This window comes from Haliotis rubra, unplaced genomic scaffold, assembly GCF_003918875.1.
Source record: "Haliotis rubra isolate DU_JTF1 unplaced genomic scaffold, ASM391887v1 Scf1602, whole genome shotgun sequence".
Classification (NCBI taxonomy): domain Eukaryota; kingdom Metazoa; phylum Mollusca; class Gastropoda; order Lepetellida; family Haliotidae; genus Haliotis; species Haliotis rubra.
The window spans coordinates 61253-79004 of record NW_025765562.1 but is presented as its reverse complement, the minus strand read 5'-3'; the positions used below and the strand labels follow the sequence as shown (position 1 = coordinate 79004).

Genomic DNA, 17752 nt, shown 5'->3' with positions numbered 1-17752 from the left:
TGCTCCAAACATCATGGTTATCACTGTGGACACAGATGTTGTTGTCCAAACTGGTTGAACTAAAGTTTGCTGTTCAGCTGTGGGTGTCATTTGGAAAAGGGAAAAGCTTCAGATATTATCACATCAACAGAATATTCCAAGATCTTGGCTTTCGAAGATGAGTGTCGCTTCCCTTTTTCCACGCGTTCACTAGTTCTGACACAGCATCATCGTTCAGGGGGAAAGGCAAGACAATTACTTGGAAGACGTGGATATCCTATAAGGATGTGACTGAGAGATTTCCCTTTCCCACAGCGTCCAGTCCAACTTGTAGACAAAGACCCAGTGGTGTTTTCATCCCTTGAGCGATTCACATGCATCATGTCTGACAGCACTACACCAGTGACCATAGTAACGAACTGCGACGTTTACGTCAAGTCCAGAATCAGCCATTAAAGGACAATTCCACTCCAAAACAAACTTTTAACCATCTATTCTAAAGTAATAACACATCATAATTTTCATATTTATTTTTAAAAATAATTTCTTGTTAAAGAGAAAAAAGTAACTGAGTCGTCAATCTGACGCTCTTCTGTCATTCCGTGGAGGCGGCCATGTTTCGGTCTCGCAAGGCAACGAGAGCGTGAGATCGCGAGATTATGACGTACGCTACACACCACAGAAGCTGAATTGGGACATGCGTTCGTTCGGACATGGAACAACATTCCCCAAGCATTCTTCAATCGCTTAGTGTCGTCTATGCCTGTCAAGCCTGCATCAACGCCAATGGTAGACACACACGATACTGAATTTGTGAACTGACTTTTGACACCACATCTCTTCAAGGGCGTGTCGCGATGCCTAGTGTCAAATCATTAAGATTTGAATATTACCTTGTCAACAGCTAAACAGTGATGAAGGAAAACACCACAGATCAAGTAATTATATTTTTGCATTAAACAATGTCATAACATCAAATAATGCACAGCTACTTTATTTCAGTTGTATATATTGACAGATAATGATCAATGCTAAAAGCTGCAATGGTTTACTTCCTGTGTTATATATTCCCTGAAACAGTTGTGTGTACTCGTACTTCTAGGAACAGTTTATAAGTGAGGCTGTACGCCGGTGTCACCACGTGACTTAATAGCGTTGCACGTAAAGATCAAGGTCGTAGCTCATGTAATAGGGATAGGTTATTGCGATGGTGAGTTTATTTAAAGCCGCAGTGAGCAGATTCCTGGTTGTGTAACCCGACATCATCTGTAATCTTTACAACGTAACTAGCTGTAGCTGGACTGACTGACTGACTGAGTTTAGTTTTACGCCGCTTTTAGCAATATTCCAGCAATATCACGGCGGGGGGACACCAGAAATGGGCTTCACACATTGTGCCCATGTGGGGAATCGAACCCGGGTCTTTGACGTGACGAGCCAACGCTTTAACCACTAGGCTACCCCACCGCCCCTGTACTGCTGGCGACACTAATGCGCGTGATGCACAATACAATATTTGGTTTAACGGGGTTTTTTAATGCCAGGTTCTGTAATCTTATTGTTGTTGGAAACCCGCAGTGATGATGTCCTACACTTTCCTTTCTGGTGAAACTCAGAGAACAGGTATGTTGCTGAAATACCTAGATTCATAATCACGGGGATTCTGAGATTCGAACCCACAGTGATTGAATTCTGTTAGCTAATGTTGTGCCGCTACATGGGACGTTTGGCTCACCTTTGTGTCCCGCTACCTGGTGAGTTTACCTGAGGATAGATCCCCAGTAGCTCAAGATTATCGGGTGAGACTACTACTTGCACAGTTGTCGGTCAGTCGTGGAAATATGCTCAAGCTGTCAACCGCTGGTTTGGCCTGGCCCAGACTTGATAATGTAACGGTCGTGATATAGTTGCGTTCAAACACCTGTCACTTGACTTGATTATGATACAAGAACAGACTGACCTGATCCGTAAGTCGGCTTTCCGTCAGGTAACCCAGCAACTCTTTCCCCGAATCTACATGGAGCCTAGTGCGCTTCACTTGTAAGATGCTACTGAAATCAAATTGGGCAGTGTCATGGTGAACATCCTACAATCCCCCATCCCACAACCCTACCTGTGAAAGACATTCCTATGACAGAAAACCCGTTCGTAACGACAACCATACAATACAAAAACACTATTAAAACAACCCTGCAATCCTCACCCCACGGTAACCTTACAACCTCCTCTCAGACCATAAAAATAACTTCGAAATAACGACAACTCAACAGCCTCCTTCCAGACCATAAAAATAACCTCGAACTAACGACATCTCAACAGCCTACCTTCCAGACCATAAAAATAACCTCGAACTAACGACATCTCAACAGCCTACCTTCCAGACCATAAAAATAACCTCGAACTAACGACATCTCAACAGCCTACCTTCCAGACCATAAAAATAACCTCGAACTAACGACATCTCAACAGCCTACCTTCCAGACCATAAAAATAACCTCGAACTAACGACATCTCAACAGCCTACCTTCCAGACCATAAAAATAACCTCGAACTAACGACATCTCAACAGCCTCCTCTCAGACCATAAAAATAACCTCGAACTAACGACAACCCTACAGCAGCACCCTCCCAGACCAGAACAAATGTTCTTTTGGTCACATAGAAGATGACCTTTTGTGTGATGTAGTGTTTAGTATGGTCACTTCTCACATTCTTCTCCTAACTCCTAAGCTATTTCAGGAATATAGCAGATTTGAATGTATAGATGCAGATGCACATATTCACTGTCAGTATCAGTGTGTATTAGGGTTGGGACGAGTCCGAATTTTCGACTCGGGTACCCTGCCCTGCCCTGCCCTGCCCTGCCCTGCCCTGCCCTGCCCTGCCCTGCCCTGCCCTGCCCTGCCCTGCCCTGCCCTGATACCCATTATGTTAACTTCTGACATAAAATTTGTAAGAAATGGCAATATATTCCTCAGCTCAGAGGCTAAAATTGGGTGCAACGTTTTATGAAATATCGCGTTTACATAAGTTCGAAAAGTGGTCAAAGTGCCATGGTGACCCAAATCAACTGGTGTCTGGTAATCCCCCACTGTAGGCTGTCACCAAACTTGAAGACATTAGGTACAACAGTTCATGAGATATCGCGTTAACAAGAATCAGGTTTAAGGATCACTGACTTGGTTGGCATTTTGCACAGATCGACGCTCATGCTGATGGTCACTGGATTGTCTGGTCCAGACTCGATTATTTTCAGACCGCTGTAATATTGCTTAGTGCGGCGTTAAACAACAAACCAGTGAGTGAGTGAGTTCAGTTTTACGCCGCTTTTAACAATATTCCAGCCACATCACGGCGGGAGACACCAGAAATGGGCTTCACACATTGTACCCATGTGGGGAATCGAACCCGGGTCTTCGGCGTGACGAGCGAACGCTTTAACCACTAGACTACCCCACCGCCCCAAACAACAAACCAACCAACCGTAAATACTATCCTACAGCCCCTTCTCCTAGACCCCTCAATCCTCAGTAACGCCGAGGAACATACCCCCGTTACGACTACCCCGTACCTCTCATCCAGGTAAGTATTGGTTTTCGATCTGACGGCGCCCTATTGGTTTAAATTTCTGCACCAAACTCCCGTTTCTGGTTTTCTCTAGCGCTGTTAAAACAGTCTACCTTCATGACAGTGCTCTCCCTTCTCACAAGCCACCGCCTCCCTGAGAGAGGAAGGTCGCGGGTTCGATCCACGGTCTCGTCATACCAAAAGACGTTAAAATATGGTACTTGTTGGTCCCTGCCTGGCGCTCGGCATTAATGGGTAAGACAAGGACTGGTCGGCACGGAGTCAGTATAATGTGTCTGAGTGGGGTATTCATGCTTCACTGCGGCATGGTATATCAGTGGGCTAGCACTATAAAACCAGCATAAGTCTAGGCTAGCACAAGCAGCCACACATACACATAAATGCACGTCGTCATATGAGCGATATATTTACGTTAAACCCCATTTCACCTCCCTCACCTCACCCTCTCACAACTAAACTGACTCCCCCCAACACAGCTGAAGTAGTGTTTAATTAACGGTAGACGTGTCAGTGTGTTGACAGTACAGGAGGACCCTCTGTCCATGTTGTATCACTGGCATCTTCTTGGCACACACTGATACACTGGGGCCAATGAAACCATCACAAATATTTTATTTTCAATATTATTGTAAACAAAAGCATCCGCTCTATACGAGCGTTCAAGTATAATTGGTGTATTAATTTAATACACTTAATCTGATTGTTTGCTTCCCATGTGTGAAAGAAAGAAACGATTATACAAGATGGTAAATGTGTGTGTGTTTACTGTATTGCCTTGTCATGATAACACGTGCTAGATTAAAAGAGGTAGTCATGGATACCAAATACCAGCAGCATTTCAAATGAACACTGGTCTGCGAAAACATCGTTAAATGTATTCACTAAATACACATTCATAGTATTCAATTTAGTTTTAATTAATTTCAATTCTTGATTCCCAATTAGTTTGTGTAGGGTTAATACAATAATTATTGGTATGAACACTGGTCTGAGAAAACATCGTTAAATGTATTCACTAAATACACATTCATAGTATTCAATTTAGTTTTAATAAATTTCAATTCTTGATTCCCAATTAGTTTGTGTAGGGTTGATACAATAGTTATTGGTTTGAACTGTTTGAAGGGGCTGTACGTAATAGGAAAGACAACTCTTTATGGATAATCAACTTCTTTATTATACAATTGGGACGTTTCAGTATAGATGACTTGAACACGGTGTAACTGTCTATACTGGCATGTCGTTATTGTGTAACAAGGAGGGGCGGTGGGGGAGCCTAATGGTTAAAGCGTTGGCTCGTCACGCCGAAGACCCGGGTTCGAATCCCCACATTGGTACAATGTGTGAAGCCCATTTCTGGTGTCCCGCCGTGATGTTGCTGGAATATTGCTAAAAGCAGCGTAAAACCAAACTCAGTCAGTCAGTCAGTATAACAAAGAAATTAATTATCCATAAAGACCTGTCATTCCTACAATAGGTATACTTAATATGTTAACATATGAGCAATAATATCATGAGGAGAAGTGAGTCTCTACGAATAAAGGGGCGGTGGGATAGCCTGGTGGTTAAAGCGTCCGCTCGTCACGCCGAACCACGTGGTTCGATTCCCCACATGGGTACAATGTGTGAAGCCCATTTCTGGTGTCCCCCGCCGTAATATTGCTGGAATATCCCTAAAAGCGGCCTAAAACTAAATTCACTCACTCAACGAATAAGTTGGACAGTGAGTGAATATGGTTTTAGCGGTGTTACGAGAAAATGGTTTTACCGAACCCCAAATGGGAATCGAGCTCTTCTGTGTGACGATGGAAGTCTTTTAAACTTGTTAAAAGAAATTAAAAGTATAATTAAATTGCTTGCCCCAGCCTAACATAAATTCAGATAGAGTATCTAACATACAGAATTATTATAAATTCATATCTTGTTTACACTGATATATCACAGAAACATAAACGACGTGAGAGCTGAAGTTACTTCCCTCTTTCAAACACAACATCACACATTCATAGCACGTCCGTATTACATAACCACAAACATTGCTTTAGGAAAGCCCACACAACTCCACATTCAAGACTTTCTTTTCTTTTTTCTCTCTTCAGCAACCTGATCCCCTCTGCTTATGTACACAACCACCGTCCAGCCTCCTCCCCCTCCCCCCGGCGTCCAAACGCTCCCCTCGCTGGTATATTTATAGCACTAAGTGGCACCCAGCGGGCAGCCCAGCATCTCCCACGGTCGCCATACTGCAGTCCACGGACAAAGACGAGGGAGAGCAGACATGGCCGATCACCACGGTTACTCGAACGGATACAACAATGGCCATGGGTGAGTGACCACCTAACTCGCACTCTGTACTCGTGTTTTAGTCCAGAAACAACATGTGTTTGTGTCCCAACCTGTTGATATGTGTAGTTTAACTCGTGTCAACTTGCTTGTGAACATATGTGATCCGTATTTTCCGTGTGTGTATTTACTGGTTTTACGATTCGCGAGTTGGTTATCAACAGTTCTGACGTAATAGATAACATACGAGTGTACGCGTCTAAGTCTACCATATGTTGAATGTACATCTTTATTAAGATGACTAAAAACAAGTTTCATTCGGAACTCGTTTACTGCAGACTGTGTTATACACCATATCTGATGTTATCGCTGTTTCTAGAAGTTTGAAAGTTGTATCGGATGTTCGTTCCACTACGGGCGCCCAGAAATGAAAACTTGGCGTGAGAAAGATACCAATGTATAACGCGGATCTGCTGGAGTCAATGCAATTGTGTAATTGCAAGTGTTACTAAGAATACCATGCCGGCTGTGTTGATGACGGCACCGACAGAGCCGTGCATGAGGTGGCCACGTTGCGTGGGGGTGGTTGGTCAAACTTAACAAGCCAATCCCTCTCAACACTCACTAACACGTATGTCCATGGAGGATCAGTAGAAGAATACCGTTCGTGATATTTAAGCGGAAAACGGATTAAAATTACATCTAGGCATATATTGAATATTAAGTCGCAGTTTATTATTATCAGTAACGACTATACCGGTAAACTGAACTCTTGGTACAAAATAATGTTTGCATTCAATTATTTTTATTATCTATGTACTTTTTATATGTTTTTGTCATGTTTCCTTGGTGTTAAGTCCTCACCATTGTACTGATGAACGCCAAATACCTGGGACACCAGGTTAGAACTGGTCTCCAGCAACCCATGCTTGTCCTAAAGAGGCGACTGACGAGATCTGGTGGTCAGGTTTGCAGAACTGGTTGGTGCATGTCATTGTGTCCCAACTGCGTAGATCGATGTTCATGATGGCAATCAGTAGATTGTCTGGTCCAGACTCGTGGATCGATATTCATGATGGCAATCAGTAGATTGTCTGATCCAGACTCGTAGATCGATATTCATGATGGCAATCAGTAGATTGTCTGATCCAGACTCGTAGATCTATTTTCATGATGGCAATCAGTAGATTGTCTGATCCAGACTCGTAGATCGATATTCATGATGGCAATCAGTGGATTGTCTTATCCAGACTCGTAGATCGATGTTCATGATGGCAATCAGTAGATTGTCTGATCCAGACTCGTAGATCGATATTCATGATGGCAATCAGTAGATTGCCTGATCCAGACTCGTAGATCAATATTCATGATGGCAATCAGTAGATTGTCTGGTCCAGATTCGATTATATAACGGACCGCTGTCATATAGCTGGAATATGTATGGGTGCGGCGTTAAACAACAAATAAACAAACACAACACCTTCATAACTGCATCTGGTAAAATGTCAAACACTGTCTTTTTTTTCTTTTCCTTATATCCCGAACTTTCTTGCATTTTTAACAAAGGTCTACTTGTGACATTAATTGATGTCATTTGGCCAAATGACTCTATAAGACAGCGGCGTCATACATAGTGAAACCGCTGCTTCAGATGGCCTCCAATAGTGGGTCCCCATCGTGGGAGGCGCAGAACAGGCAGCAACTGACAGCGTACTCAAATATCGGAACAAGTGAAAACGAGATGAGATAACTGATGTTTGTACGTCACTTTGATAAACAAATGTGTCTCGACAACATATAAATACATAATAGGATAAATATCATCATCACACACACCACCCCCACCCCATCCCCCCAGCCATAAAATTATGAATGGTCCCTAATGACTACTTCAAACAGTGATGTTAAAATATATTAAGTTGTGCTTAACTTTTTTGAATGTTATTAAAAGTATTGCCCATAGTTTTGTTTATTAAAAAAACACAATAAAATTGACCCTAATATAACGAACACACATAGTGTACATCTAATCCAGCCACGCTACCATAAGAAGGTTAACTGTTAGGAAGGTCTACTCGGTCCGAATAAACGGGGTTTACTGTATTGGAATATCCTTTGGTGTTAAATGTTTGGTAAAAGTTCACAAATGAACAAAGTTCCTGATTCTTATATCTTTTCTACTAAAAATAATCTACTTCGAGGCCCTTCTATGTAATTTACCACAAAAAATATTTACCGTTTTCAATAACATTTCTTGATTGTGATTCCTGTCGTTATGCCAACGACAACAGTTTTCCGTTTGTATGTTGTTGTGGGGGTTTTTTTTGTTTTTTTTTGTTAATTTTTTGGCTTTTTCTCCGCTGTTTTGCTTTTGGTGTTGGCCCTGGGCACCATTTAAAATGTCCACAATTGTGACATGTTTCCGTCATGTTTGTATAAGTATTACCGTGTCACTCAAGTACAGTTAAGTAGGAAACTAAACTACGCCCCCTTCTATTCGCCTGTTCCGGATTTGTAAAAAAAACTTGTTTACCCAACAACTTTGTCTTGTTTATGAATGGAAATGAAAAACCGTTCCATCACGTCTTGAGGTTCATTGAGTGTGGTCTATTCCACTCACGATCGATCCGTCAGTGTATTCCTATCTCTGATAAACATCAGCTCATGCCATGTAACTTTGTCAGGTCAATAAGATACAATTTGTTTATGCGTTGAATCAGTTGTTCAAGATTTAACAACTCGAAGTTTATTTTTTGAACGAATGCGCGTTTATTTTTCTTGTAAATCCCCGTGCGAGTTAAATTTGGTATTTAGTGCTCTGAACATAATGTCGTGTTTAGCCAAGACCTTTACACAATCCACATCAGTTGTATAATCATCCAATTATGATATTTCCTGTCGTTCTCGCAACCTGTGTTGGTACAGCGTTATTGAGCTCAGTCGAAGACAGTTCTGTAACCTGACATGCAAGATATGCATTCTTGGTTGTCGTCAAGTCAGTGTCTATGAAAACCAAGATTACAGTTTAAAAATACGCATTATGAGTTTAGTTTTAGCAATATTCCAGCAATATCACGGCGGGGAACACCAGAAATGGGCTTCACACATTGTACTCGCGTGTGGAATCGAACCCGGGTCTTCGGCGTGACGTGCGAAATCTCAAATCACCAGGCCCCGATTTCTAGAAACAAACTTAAGTCTGAGTTTTGACTTAAGTTAAAGTTTTTACTCAAATTTGAGAAAATGCATTGCCCAGAATGAACTGAAATCGATATTAAACTCAAACATAGTAGACAAAAATTTGAGTTTGGTGGATAGATTACTTAAGCTGTTTGGACTTTTTTATTTATAAAATGCAGTTGAGTTAAGAATTCAGCTGTTTCAAATTGTCAAACTCAGTTTGAAATTTGAGTAAGAATTTAAGTTTGTTTCGAGAAATCGGGGCCAGGCTTTCCCACCGCCTCTCAAGAGACAATAGACAGGTTTATGAGTAGTAGGCTGTCTGATAGATAGATTGACTGACAGACCTATGAATAGATAGATAGACAGACAGATAAATAGACAGACAGATAGATCAGCAGGTAGACATTGGACTGGCTGATAGACAAATGGCAATGGGCAGACAGTTTACAACAGATTTGGCAGTAGGTAGGCCACACGCGTGTAGACGAAAGTCAATAGACTAGAAGGTGGACAGAACATGCTGGTAGACAATAGATATGGTGGTAGACACGGGCAGATGGTAGACAATAGACAGATGGTAGTCAACACACAGAGTTGTATACACTTGACATGTCGGTAGACATGATGGTAAACAATAAACATGATGGTAGACAATAGACAGATGGTAGACAATAGACAGATGTAGACAAGGGCAGATGGTAGACAAAAGACAGTATGGTAGACAATAGACAGTATGGTAGACAATAGATAGTATGATAGACAATAAACAGATGGTAGACAATAGACAGTATGGTAGACAATAAACAGATGGTAGACAAAAGGCAGATAGTAGACAATAAACATGATGGTAGACAATAGACAGTATGGTAGACAATAGACAGATGCTAGACAATAGACAGTATGGTAGACAATAAACAGTATGGTAGACAATAGACAGGATGGTAGACAGTAGAAAGGATGGTAGACAATAGACAGTATGGTAGACAATAGATAGTATGATAGACAATAAACAGATGGTAGACAATAGACAGTATGGTAGACAATAAACAGATGGTAGACAATAGGCAGATGGTAGTCAACACACAGAATTGTATACACTTGACATGTCGGTAGACATGATTGTAGACAATAAACATGATGGTAGACAATAGACAGATGGTAGACAATAGACAGATGGTAGACAAGAGACAGGTGGTAGACAATAAACATGATGGTAGACAATAGACAGTATGGTAGACAATAGACAGATGTAGACAATAAACATGATGGTAGACAATAAACAGATGGTAGACAATAAACATGATGGTAGACAATAGACAGTATGGTAGACAATAGACAGATGCTAGACAATAGACAGTATGGTAGACAATAAACAGTATGGTAGACAATAGACAGGATGGTAGACAATAGAAAGGACGGTAGACAATAGACGGGATGGTAGACAATAGATGGGATGGTAGACAAATGACAATATGGGATACAAGGGCAGACAGTAGGTAGACAAGGTAGACAGTACATGTGGTAGGCAATAGATAGTGTGGTAGACAATAGACGGGATGGTAGACAATACATATCAGACATGGAGGTGGGCAAAACTTTATAATAGACAATCAACAGGATGGTAGACAATCGAACTATTGATAGACGATACGCAATGGGCGTGATGGTAGACAGTGTACTAATAATGTTGTAAAGGGTATGTGAGCACAGTGAATTTATAGGTAATTAATTTCAAATTGTGACCACGATTGTTTGTGACCAAAGTATGTGTTTCACGTGTTACCATTATGTTGTCTATTCAATAACATTTAATGCAGTGTCTAAATTCATAAAATGACTTTGAAAATCTGCGACGTAAAGGCAGGGAGACCTTAAATAGTTAGGCCAACAACTAGCCTCTGAACATCCTCGATAATCTCCAGGGTATACATTACGATCACTCTCTTGCGATAATCTCCAGGGTATACGTTACGATCACTCTCTTGCGATAATCTCCAGGGTATACGTTACAATCACTCTCTTGCGATAATCTCCAGGGTATACGTTACGATCACTCTCTGGCGATAATCTCCAGGGTATACGTTACGATCACTCTCTTGCGATAATCTCCAGGGTATACGTTACGATCACTCTCAACTATATGGTCGAGAGTGATCGTAACGTATACCCTGGAGATTATCGAGGATGGCCTCTGAAATGAACATATTTTACAGAAAAAGAACAGTTCCTAATAGCAATAATAAAACATAATGAACAGGAGCCCTGAGACTTTCTTCATTTTCAGAAACTGTGGATATCTAGACTTGCTTTATTCTATCTTTGTTTCTGTAGGACAGACTACCTAAATAGTTTACCGTACCTTTTGCACTGGGTTCCAACGATGTAAATGAACTCAGTAGGGGAGGTAACCGCATATAGCGTGAAAAAGCTACTTCGCTCATTTACTGAGGATATAAAGTGTAAATCACATTCAGTATGTAGAGAGAGTAGCCACATGGAGTCAAAAACAAGGCGTAGATATAAAACAGGGAATGAACTGAAACCCGTATTGTTGCTTTGGATTTAAACATACCTGTGTTGATTAAACATTTTGTGAAAATAGTTATATTTTCAGAACATTTGTTTTCTGTTTTTATAAAGACATGATACTGTGTTGTCGCCGTGTTTGGTGCCCGCCTCCATTTTCTTGTAGTTCTTGATTTACAGGATTACGTCACCCTCAGCACATTAGGTCACATTAACTCACACCACTTTATAAAGAAGTACTTGGACCCACGAACAATGATGATACTTTTATTGATATACAACCTCTTTATTCTATAAAAGGCATCACTTGCTAGAATCTATGTCGAAACGTCATCACTTGCTAGAATCTATGTCGAAACGTCCTTTACAGAATAAAGTTGTTTATTATATAGGTAGTATTTTTCCTGTACAACGATTGGTCAAAATACCGTCACATGATTGACTACAAAACACGATATTGACTTGAGTTTTCTGATAAATTACGATATTGACTCGGATAGATCACTCGGATAGATGGCACAGTGTGTGCATTAAAAGTTTATGTTAAAACCCGTTTCTCTTTCATTATATAATAAAACAATTATAGACTCTTGTAGAGGTCGATATCGGTTTTAATTGACCTGAGAAAAACAATATGGACCTCGCAAGCTCGGTCGATATTGTTTTACTCAGGTCAATAAAAACCGATATCGACCTCTACAAGAGTCTATAATTGTATATTATTACTCTCCCGTGGAAGATACTGCAGTGTAATATTTTTACGGCAATATTACACTAGTGTAATACCGCTAGACATATGACGTCAATGTTTTACAGTTATGACGTCACAATGCTAATACCTCTGTCACAATGTTAGTAGGCAGTTTCTATCAATTTATGTTGGAGAGTAATAAACAGAATACTAAACTCGCTTCTCTGAAGTACTATTTTTATTAAACTCGTGAAAGATTAAGTATCAAATGAGCGATCGCTCGTTTGATACCAAATCATTAACTCGTTTAATAAAACTGGTATTACACGGAAGGTCGTTTAGTATCCTCTATATATCCATAAAATTATCATCATTCTTCATCACCTCAACTTCTGAAATGCCCATCAAAGAAGTCATACTTGGACCCACGGCATGTACAAGTTAACAAGAAACACTGACCTCTCAGGGTCGGATACAGCTTTTTGAGAAAAAAAGGGGGGTGGTGGGTGGGGTGTGTGTGTTTCCACATTATTGAGATCTCTGGATCCGCCTATGCCTCTCTATGAGAGAATGAGACAATAGATTAGGGTATACGCATACGCTGAACTTACGTTGACACCCGTGGGTCAAGATACTCTCACCTTTTCCCGCACACCGGATATCATCACCATTTGACGGTGTTTGATGGATCCTGCTTATGATATTGTCGGAATGGTACGTTGTTTTGACAGAATATGTCATGGGTTTGGTAGCTTCGGTTTGAATCATACAAGCAGTGAAATAAATGTTATAGTTGTGTAGCATTCTTGTTTCAGATAAGATATTTCATTCTCAAACCGGATCTTGAACTGTAACATATTTGTAATAACCGTGTAACCTCTTTAAACATGTTCTTAAGGCACAAGATGACATATTGGAATACACCCAGATAATGTGGAAGTCATTCTCGCATATGAGAAAAAGAACTCAAATGAAATGTAAAAACATTCAAAAAACTACACTGGAAATGATTGTGCACTGAAAGCCTGGAGTTCTTTTTCTCCAGTTTTGGAATGTTTCTGCCAATAGCAGGAACTGTCAGAGATATGTGACAAATTCTCGGGTTACAGCAAATCCTCATGTAACAGCACATTCTCTGGTTACAACAAATCCTTCGGTCACAGCCAATCCTCAGGTTGCAGCTAATCCTCAGGTTACAGCCAATCCTTCGGTTACATCCAATCCTCAGGTTACAGCCAACCCTCATGTTACAGCCAATCCTTCGGTTACAGCCATTCCTCAGGTTACAGTAATTTCTCAGGTTACAGTAATTTCTCAGGTTACAGCCATTCTTCAGGTTACAACATTTCCTCTGGTTACAGCCATTCCTCAGGTTACAGCCAATGCATCACGACATGTATGTGTACATTTGATAAAAAGTCAACATCCGGTTCATAAACAACTTTGAGACTGGATATTTCGGTCGGTTACAGGATTAGCAGAGCATGTGTACCGGCAGTTGGGCGTGGGCAGGTATTTTCCAAATCTTTTCAGGTTTTTAATTACATGGTGTTACGCACTTCGCGAGGTAAGATATGTTCTATTGCAAAATAAAATCCCATTTATCGACCAGGTTATCTTGTCTGGGCAAGGCCATTTTATCTGACAGAAATATAAGTGATGATATCACTTGGATGTCTTTCAGATATAATGACCTTGCCCAGACAAGAGGAAGGACGCAGAAGGATAAAATAGGTGGCGCTATGATCAGCCACGCTACGAGGGTCGATCAAAAAGTACGTAGCCAAACTATATTTTCGATGTCCAATTTTTTAGAAGCTGCCATTCTATTTTGAAGGAATCGTTAGCTAAGCCATATCCAAAATTTCACATGTGTGGGTAATGTGGTTAACCAGATATTTGTCATCACAACACATTGGGGTATAATATTTCTAACAAAATTGCAGAAAATGAAAAACGATTTGTCTTTTGGTACCTCTTGGATAATGGTATGCCCTCAGATAATGTCATATAAAATATGTTCAGTATAGTATTGGATGACTTCCCGTCATGTTCAACAGTCAAAGATTTGAATTGCCTGATTTATATTTTGTCGGGGGCTATTTTTTGAGGACACCCCCATTTTAATCTTTCAAAAACATTGTGTCCAGATATTCAAGGTGGCACTGTCTACAATATATTGTGAGCTGACACTTGTGTGACCATTCATTATTTAGTTTGAACCCTTGGCATCATGTATGCATAGTGAAAACATTAGAATAAGCTATGCCCTTATGATTACGTCACCTAAAAGGTGATGGGTAGTGTCTCCAAAACAAGCTCTTTCAGTCAACGTGAAGGGGGGAGTCACTTTAACAAGCGATTGTAATTTCAAATTGCTTTTTTATGAACTTTGATATAGAAGTGTGATTCTAGGGGACTTCTATCAATCTCAAACACACAAAATATTTCTTGCATATTTTGTTTCCTGACGTTTTTGATGCATTTATTGTAGATTTTGCGTTTTTTGAGGGTACCAAGATAAAAGGTCAAACAAAATGGGGATCGTGAGACTGGAACATAGCAAAACCAAATTTCTTTGGGGGCTTTTCAAGACGAAACCATATCTATCTTACCATAACTACAATTTCATTTTGATTTTCAATACTTTTCATAAACTAGCCCCCACCCCACCCACCCGGCGCTCTGAAAACCGTTCCTACGCCCCTGGAGCTCGTGGGGTTTTCCTGGGGATTAGTTGCAAAATACTACTTGCCCTCTTTATTATACTGGAAGCCTGTCATACATACCCTGAAACAAATATATCCAGGAAAGCTCACAGTCCATGCAAGTGTAGAATATATGGCAAGTCCAGATATCCACAGTTTCAGAAAAGGAAGAAATTCTCTGGGTCCCTTTTCATTATATTTTATGATCATGTTTAAGACTGATTATGCTTTTTTTCTGTAAAAACATGTTGTTCATTTCAGGGACTAGACGTCAGTCTATGACACTGGAAGTCCGTGTATATAAAATCCAAGATTACAGTAGAAACATACGCATATCCTGGAAAGAGTGAGTGAGTTTAGTTTTACGCCGCCTTTTATCAATATTCCAGCAATATCACGGCGGGGAACACCAGACATGTGCTTCAGACATTGTACCCATGTGGGGAATCGAACCCGGGTCTTCGGGTGACGAGCTAACGCTTTAACCACTAGGTTAGCCAACAGCCCCTATTCTTGAAAGATTACATGATCAATATAACCACTTTCCTTCGCAGAATCTTTGCGGCCATCCTTGTACCTAAGTTCTATCGACATGCACACACCAGCATACCTATATTGAGTAGTTTCTAGGAATGTTGAGTAGTTATTGAAGGGGCGTTGTCAACAAATAATATCGATATCGAACCATAATGTCGGCTAATATTGATAGATATACCACAATGTAAAAGCATTGATAATCGATCACTCTTGGCTTTGATCTTTATGGTTTGGGGATATGTCCAATTTATATATATATATATTGAAAGAAAAAAATAATGTTTACAACCTACCAATTCGACACTCTTTCACATGACCGAGATGTGGTATGCCTAAACAGTATTGAACTTTGAGAAGCGTACAGTCAGGCCATTCCTTGAACAAAAGCTTATTGTCAACCTAAGTCGATAACATTTCTATGCATCGATTAAAACCAGTTCTTTATACTGAAAACAATTAGCCAAGTATTGAAAGTTGAGTTTTTAAGTAACAGCGTTCATGTAAATAAATGGTATCCATATTTATGGATATTTAACAGCATCGAACATAAATCTCTTTTAATTGAAATTTCCACTATTGTGTCCCCACACTGACAGTGAAAGCTTCTTTGAGAACACGCATAGTAAATTAAGATCTCTTATCAGTCTGTTATAAATATTGATGTATGGAAATTTACCTGTATATTTTCTAATCAAGAAACTATTCTCGATCATACAGATTGTTACGTAGGCAATGCTCTTTATGATTTGTGATACAAATATTATGTAGTTATGTATGAATGGATTGACAGGTACCAACGGCTCCTATACTCTTTTGTTACGTTTGTATACGGTTTAGGAATAGGTCCGATGGACAGAGCTCTTAATGTGAATCATCTTTATTAAACTACAGTTTGGAAACGTACCTCAATAAAAAAGTGATGAATATTCAATGAATCCATATTACACAAAATGTTATCAACATTCAAGTTACGGACAGATTATATAATCAATGTAGGCAAACAATGATTTGATGGGGATTCTGGGTACATGTTCTGTTGGTTGTTTTTGTTTCTATTTAGGGGGCATGGTGGGTGAGTTGTCTAAGGCGCCAGCGAACTTGAGGTCCCGGTATCGAGCCCACCTGTGACGGGTGTAAAAATTTTGGACTCAACTTTGTATGCAGACTCTTTAGGTCTTGTCACAGCCCCTAGTGTACAGTACACAACCCTGTGCACTTAAAAGAACCCACGAATCTGTTGGTATATGACCAGATGGCGGCCACATGAATACGTGCAAACACCTAGTTGCGGGTGCAGCAACGTGCAGTAAACTTGGACAAAGTACTGTGACTATGTGTCCCAGTCAACCCAGCTGTGAATGGGTACCTCGTAAGGATTGGAAAACTGCAATAACTTGGTACGCCTAGCGGCTGCAAGAGTTGTATGATTCCCAGGGAGTTGAGATTGATAAAACGATGTGCCGTTGAGACTGGCATCCAATGATCGAGGGGAAAAACCCCAACGCTTTGAGCGTGTGATAGCATGCGCTATATAAATACCATATCCTATCCAATCCTATTTCATATTCCAACTATATCGTTTGTAAACAATCTACTCTTGGACAAACCAATGATGGATATTATAAGCAACCTCCCTCGTCATAGGGATACGATGACAGGCAATAACGCAAGTGCCCGGGTGTGACCGCCTGAGTCCTTCACCTTGTAAGCGGACACCCGGTAGCGGGTTAGGAGAAATCCTAGGCCGTCTAGTAACCTCTGCTCCGTCAGAGCATGACAGTGCAGTCTTGCACAGATACAGGGGTGGTTGGAAAGTTCTGAGCCGAAATGTGATGGATTGTGTGGACGAAGTTGGTTGAAAATGATTTTGTATTAGTATACCCTCAAGCTCCAGAAATCATCGACCAGTGAAGACCCGGGTTAAAATTGGTCTTCTTTGCCCATGATTGTCAGGCTCCCTGTGCTAGTTGAGAGATGTCATCGTAGTCACACCCTATCGTTGGCACCACACCTGCCAAGACATAGGCGGATCCAGAAGGGGGGTGCAGGGGTGCGCACCCCCCCCGCCCTTTTGTCCTGAAAGTTTAATAAATGACCATTAAAACTCGGATGAAAATTACATGTGCACCCTCCCTTTTCTCAGTAGTATGCAACCCCCTTTCTAAAAAGCTGTATCCGCCCCTGCAAGACCGTAATGATGTGGCACAGGCAAACTGTAGCGCAAACAGAGAGAAAAATTACCAGTCTTCATATATGC

The 17752-nt window shown here is 40.6% G+C and overlaps 1 long non-coding RNA gene across 1 annotated transcript; it reads left to right on the top strand.

The window, feature by feature from the left end:
- Positions 1-5781: 5781 nt before the first annotated feature.
- On the top strand, positions 5782-14825 carry LOC124271475. Its single transcript, XR_006897048.1, has 3 exons — positions 5782-5892; positions 10219-10224; positions 14814-14825. It is a non-coding gene; the product is annotated as an uncharacterized LOC124271475 (long non-coding RNA).
- Positions 14826-17752: the final 2927 nt, after the last annotated feature.